Below are 6,943 nucleotides of genomic sequence, written 5' to 3'. Positions count from 1 at the left end.
GCCTTCAACAACTAAGAGACAAGCTAAGCCCATGGTAAGGCAGTTGACAAGTCAAATGAGGAAGTGTTTAAAGCCACAATTCTGAATCTGAGCCATAGACATTTTTTGGCTCAACTCTCACCTCAAATCTCTATCCACAATAACTAGTTAACCCCATGTAAACATAAGCCAAAAATGCAGAGGCACCAGCTCCAGACTGTACTTAATGTAGAGTCTCTGTCCAGGAAGGGTCCTTATGAGAATTATTCTTCTATCAGTATACCCTTCCTCCAGGTTTAGACACTGGCAAAGAAAGAATTAATGAACTAGAAGTTCAGAAGAAAATATCCAATGTAAAACATTGAGACAGAAAAAAGATGAAAACACACAAAAAAAAAAGTGGGGAGGGGGTGGCAGTGGTTAGAAAAGATTGAGAAGGATTGCCATGCATGTAATGGAATCGCAGAAAAAGAAGCAACAAAGAATGGGACAAAAGTTACATATCTTCAAAGTGCTGAAAGACAATACTGTAAATCTAGAATTCAATTCTCAGCAAATTTATACTTCGAGAATGAAGGTGAAATAAAATAAAATACATAAATAAAAACTGAAAGAATTCATCAGCAGCTTATCCAAATCACACTTAAGAAAATAGCAAAGGATGTACATCAGAAGGAAAGAGAATGATTCCCATATGGAAGCTTGGTGATGCAGGAAGGAATTAAGAGCAACAAAAATCTAAATATGTGGATCAACTTAAATGAATATCTTTTGTAGATAATAATGATGATGATGATGTAGTATATAGTTCAAATGTGCAGTGAATTAAAATACACAATAATAATTACATATATGTTGATAGAGTTGAAAACTTTAAGGTCTTTGCCCTGTCCAGGAAGAAGACAGAAGTTCTAAGTAATATTAGACTTTGAAAAATATTAGACTTTGAAAAATCAAATGCATATTTTGCAATCTCTGGAGTAACCACTGAAAGTACATATATTAAAAAGTAAAAAATCAGGTGAGCATCTAGACAGAAAGAGGAAGTGGTGCAATATCTGTAATGTTCTGAGTAAAAGAAAGTGTGACTCAATAATTGCATACCTAGCCAAGTTATTCTTCAAGTACAAAGGCAACTGAGAAATGTTCTGAAATAATAACTACTCAGGAAATTCAATATCTGTGAACCTAACAAAACAAATTATTATAAAGTAAAATTTACATAAAAAGCAATAAATCAACATAAAGTAAATATTAATGGAAACACTGTAGTAAAAAAAATGCTGATAATCTAATAAGAGAAGAAAAATTGACTACTATGGGAATTACAGTTACAGAAAAAGCAAAACGTGGGGAAAAAAGTGACAACATCAAAATGCTGAGATAACTAATGAAATTGGAAGTGTGAAGAAAGAAAGGAAAAAAAGTTTCTGTGCTGATTTTTTTCGTTTTTATAGCAAAGATTTCCAAAGATGCTGTCCAAAGTTAAATTGTATGCTTCAAATATTATTCGAAAAGTTTTTCATAATAAAGAATCTTTTAGGACTAACTTATTTTATAATAAAGAAATTTTTACCCTAAGTGTAGCCAGTTAAATTACAACTTATCTTGTATTTTAAGGCAATTCTTTTAAAATTCTACCATAAACCTATATAGTTATCTGTATATCTGCATAGAGATGTCTGAAGTAATATTCATTAGAATTTTATTGATTATTTCTGTTTTATGCTTTTTGTTTTATTTCTAGGAAGTGGGATATGGAAAGATTTTTATCTTTCTTTGGCCTTTTCTTTATTACTTGAATGTTTTATGATGAGCAGGTCACATTTTTAAGATAATAAAAGTCAATTTTAAGAAAAGAAAGATAAACAACAAAATGAGAGAAATACTTGCAACACATATGACCAACAACTGTTAAAATAAAACAATTTAACCATCAACAGAAAAAAGACAAACATCCAAGAAGATGGGCAAAGGACGTGAAGAGTCAGTTCACAAAGGGAAAAATACAAATATCAAAAAACATATGAACAAAATGCTCAATGCCATCAAATATCAAAATCACAAAAATTTAAAACAGAGGTAAGATATAAATATTTATTTGTCAATTCAGAAAAAATAGAAACATCATCAGTCTAGTGTTGGTGGTGGTAGGCAAATGACCCACTTATACATTACGGGAGAAAGACTCTTAGCACTGCTATTACATCATATAGGTATATGTTTGGCGGATCCAAAAGAATTGTGTACTTTTAAATATACTGAGTGTTAGGCAAAACCAGGTGTGCTGGTTGGAATGTATTACGTCCCCCGCCATTATCTTTGATGTAATCTTGTGTGGGCAGACATATCAGTGTTGATTAGATTGTAATTCTCTGAATATTTCCGTGGAGATGCGACCCACCCAACTGTGGGTGATGACTCTAGATAATTTCCATGGAGGTGTGACCCCATCCATATAAATGAGCTGACAAACAGAAGGAGCTCAGTACAGTTGAGAGTGACATTTTTGAAGAGGAGCTACAGACAAAAGGGACAATTTGAAGATTGCACAGAAACAGAGAGCTGCAGATGAGAGCAGTTTGAAGATGGCTGTTGAAAGCAGACTCTTCCTCCAGAGAAGCTAAGAGAGGACAAACAACCCAAGAGCAACTAAGAATGACATTTTTGAGGAACTGAAGCCTAGAGTGGAACATCCTGGGAGAAAGCCATTTTGAAACCAGAACTTTGGAGCAGACGCCAGCCATGTGCCTTCCCAGCTAACAGAAGTTGTCCAGACACCACTGGCCATCCTCCAGTGAAGGTACCTGATTGTTGATGACTTACCTAGGACACTTTCTGGCCTTAAAACAGTAACTTTGTAACCAAATAAACCCCCTTATAAAAGCCAATCCATTTCTGGGGGTTTGCATCCCGGCAGCATTAGCAAACTAGAAAACCAGGACATACAAGAGATAACTTTGGGATTAATAAAGAACACTTATCCATGCATAAGAACTCTTATCATGTTCTAGATCTCTTTCAAAATACCCAGTCTTGTCTTTTATCTCATGTTCCCTGAATGAGACTGCAGCAGTGATTTCCAAACCACTTGCATTACCTAGAATCAACAAAAGCAATCAGAAGTTTCATACACTACTAGTGGGAATGTAAAATGTGCAATCATTTTGGAGAACAGTTTGAGAGGTTTTTTGTCTGTTTTTTTTTTATCTTCATTTTATTGAGATATATTCACATACCACGCAGTCATGCAAAACAAATCGTACATTCGATTGTTCACAGTACCATTACATATTGTACATTCATCACCTAAATCAATCCCTGACACCTTCATTAGCACACACACAAAAATAACAAGAATAATAACTAAAATGAAAACAATTAAAGTAAAAAAGAACACTGGGTACCTTTGTCTGTTTGTTTGTTTCCTTCTATTTTTCTACTCATCCATCCATAAACTAGACAAACTGGAGTGTGGTCCTTATGGCTTTCCCAATCCCATTGTCACCCCTCATAAGCTACATTTTTATACAATTGTCTTCGAGATTCGTGGGTTCTGGGTTGTAGTTTGATAGTTTCAGGTATCCACCACCAGCTACCCCAATTCTTTAGAACCTAAAAAGGGTTGTCTAAAGTGTGCATAAGAGTGCCCACCAGAGTGACCTCTCGGCTCCTTTTGGAATCTCTCTGCCACTGAAGCTTATTTCATTTCCTTTCACATCCCCCTTTTGGTCAAGAAGATGTTCTCCGTCCCACGATGCCAAGTCTACATTCCTACCCGGGAGTCATATTCCACGTTGCCAGGGAGATTCACTCCCCTGGGTGTCTGATCCCATATAGGGGTGAGGGCAGTGATTTCACCTTTCAAGTTGGCATAGCTAGAGAGAGAGGGCCACATCTGAGCAACAAAGAAGCATTCCGGAGGAGGCTCTTAGGCACAAATATAGGGAGGCCTAGCCTCTCCTTTGCAGCAACCATCTTCCCGAGGGTAAAACCTATGGTAGAGGGCTCAACCCATCAAATCACCAGTCCTCTATGTCTGTGGTCATGTTAGCAACCATTGAGGTGGGGTAGGCCAATACCCCTGCATTCTCCACAGGCTCCTCAAGGGGGCACTACATATTTTTTTTCTCTTTTATGTTTTTAACTTTTTTTTCTTTTTTAAATCAACTGTATGAAAAAAAAAATACAATAAAAGAACATTTCAAAGAGACCATAAAAAGGGAGTAAGAAAAAGACAATTAACCTAAGATAACTGCTTTACTTCCAACCTGTTCCTACTTTGCCCCAAGAAAGTTACCTAATATAACATTTCTGTGAACTTGTTCCTACTATATCCATCAGAAATTAACAGACCTTAGTCATTCCTGGGCATCCCCAGAACGTTAAATAGCTTATCTGTTCTTCTCGGATTATTGTTCCCCCTTCCTTAATTGCTCTCTATTGCTAGTTCCCCTACATTCTACATTATAAACCATTTGTTTTACATTTTTCAAAGTTCACATTAGTGGTAGCATATAATATTTCTCTTTTAGTGCCTGGCTTATTTCGCTCAGCATTATGTCTTCAACGTTCATCCATGTTGTCATATGTTTCACGAGATCGTTCCTTCTTACTGCCGTGTAGTATTCCATCGTGTGTATATACCACATTTTATTTGTCCACTCATCTATTGAAGGACATTTGGGTTGTTTCCATCTCTTGGCAATTGTGAATAATGCTGCTATCAACATTGGCGTGCAGATATCTGTTCGTGTCACTGCTTTCTGATCTTCCGGGTATATACCGAGAAGTGTAATCGCGGGATCGAATGGTAACTCTATATCTAGTTTTCTAAGGAACTGCCACACTGACTTCCAGAGTGGCTGAAACATTACACAGCCCCACCAACAATAAATAAGAGTTCCAATTTCTCCACATCCTGTCCAGCATTTGTAGTTTCCTGTTTGTTTAATGGCAGCCACTCTAATAGCTGTTAGATGGTATCTCATTGTGGTCTTAATTTGCATGTCTCTAATAGCTAGTGAAGCTGAACATTTTTTCATGTTTTTTCTTGGCCATTTGTATTTCCTCTTCAGAGAACTGTCTTTTCATATCTTTTGCCCATTTTATAATTGGGCTGTCTCTACTACTGTCATTGACTTGTAGGATTTCTTTATATATGCAAGATATCAGTCTTTTGTCAGATACATTGTTTCCAAAAATTTTTTCCCATTGAGTTGGCTGCCTCTTTACCTTTTTGAGAAATTCCTTTGAGGTACAGAAACTTCTAAGCTTGAGGAGTTCCCATTTTGTGGCTTGTGCTTTGGGTGTAAAGTCTAGGGAGTGGCCACCTAATACAAGGTCTTGAAGATGTTTTCCTACATTATCTTCTAGGAGTTTTATGGTACTTTCTTTTATATTGAGATCTTTGGTCCATTTTCAGTTAATTTTTGTATAGGGTGTGAGGTAGGGGTCCTCTTTCATTCTTTTGGATATGGATATCCAACTCTCCCAGCCCCATTTGTTGAAAAGACCATTATGGCTCAGTTCAGTGACTTTGGGGGCCTTATCAAAGATCAGTCGGCCATACATCTGAGGGTCTATCTCTGAATTCTCAATTCGATTCCATTGATCTATATGTCTATCTTTGTGCCAGTACCATGCTGCTTTGACCACTGTGGCTTTATAATAAGCTTCAAAGTCAGGGAGTGTAAGTCCTCCCACTTCGTTTTTCTTTTTTAGAGTGTCTTTAGCAATTCGAGGCATCTTCCCTTTCCAAATAAATTTGATAACTAGCTTTTCCAAGTCTGCAAAGTAGGTTGTTGGAATTTTGATTGGGATTGCATTGAACCTGTAGATGAGTTTGGGTAGAATGGACATCTTAATGACATTTAGCCTTCCTATCCATGAACATGGAGTATTTTTCCATCTTTTAAGGTCCCCTTCTATTTCTTTTAGTAGAGTTACGTAGTTTTCTTTGTATAGGTCTTTTACATTTTTGGTTAAGTTTATTCCTAGGTACTTGATTTTTTTAGTTGCTATTGAAAAGGGTATCTTTTTCTTGAGTGTCTCTTCAGTTAGTTCATTTCTAGCATATAGAAACATTACTGACTTACGTGTATTAATCTTGTATCCCGCTAATTTGCTAAATTTGTTTATTAGCTCTAGTAGCTGTATCGTCGATTTCTCAGGGTTTTCCAGATATAAGATCATATCATCTGCAAACAATGACAGTTTTACTTCTTCTTTTCCAATTTGGATGCCTTTTATTTCTTGGTCTTGCTGGATTGCCCTGACTCGCACTTCCAGCACAATGTTGAATAACAGTGGTGACAGCGGGCATCCTTGTGTTGTTCCTGATCTTAGAGGGAAGGCTTTCAGTCTCTCACCATTGAGTACTATGCTGGCTATGGGTTTTCATATATGCTCTTTATCATATTGAGGAAGATTCCTTCAATTCCTACCTTTTGAAGTGTTTTTATCAAAAACGGATGTTGGATTTTGTCAAATGCTTTTTCAGCATCTATTGAGATGATCATTTGATTTTTCCCTTTTGAATTTTTAATGTGTTGCAACACATTGATTGATTTTCTTATGTTGAACCACCCTTGCATGCCTGGAATGAACCCCACTTGGTCATGGTGTATGATTTTTTTAATGTGTCTTTGGATTCGATTTGCAAGTATTTTGTTAAGGATTTTTGCAGCTATATTCATTAGGGAGATTGGCCGGTACTTTTCCTTTTTTGTAGCATCTTTGCCTGGTTTTGGTATTAGATTGATGTTAGCTTCATAAAATGAGTTAGGTAGTGTTCCGTTTTCTTCAATGTTTTGAAAGAGTTTGAGTAAGATTGGTGTCAGTTCTTTCTGAAAGGTTTGGTAGAATTCCCCTGTGAAGCCATCTGGCCCTGGGCATTTATTTGTGGGAAGATTTTTGATGACTGATTGGATCTCTTTGCTTGTGATGGGTTGATTGAGGTCTT

The sequence above is a fragment of the Choloepus didactylus genome, chromosome 1 (assembly GCF_015220235.1).
Source record: "Choloepus didactylus isolate mChoDid1 chromosome 1, mChoDid1.pri, whole genome shotgun sequence".
NCBI lineage: Eukaryota > Metazoa > Chordata > Mammalia > Pilosa > Megalonychidae > Choloepus > Choloepus didactylus.
This window is presented reverse-complemented; position numbering follows the sequence as displayed.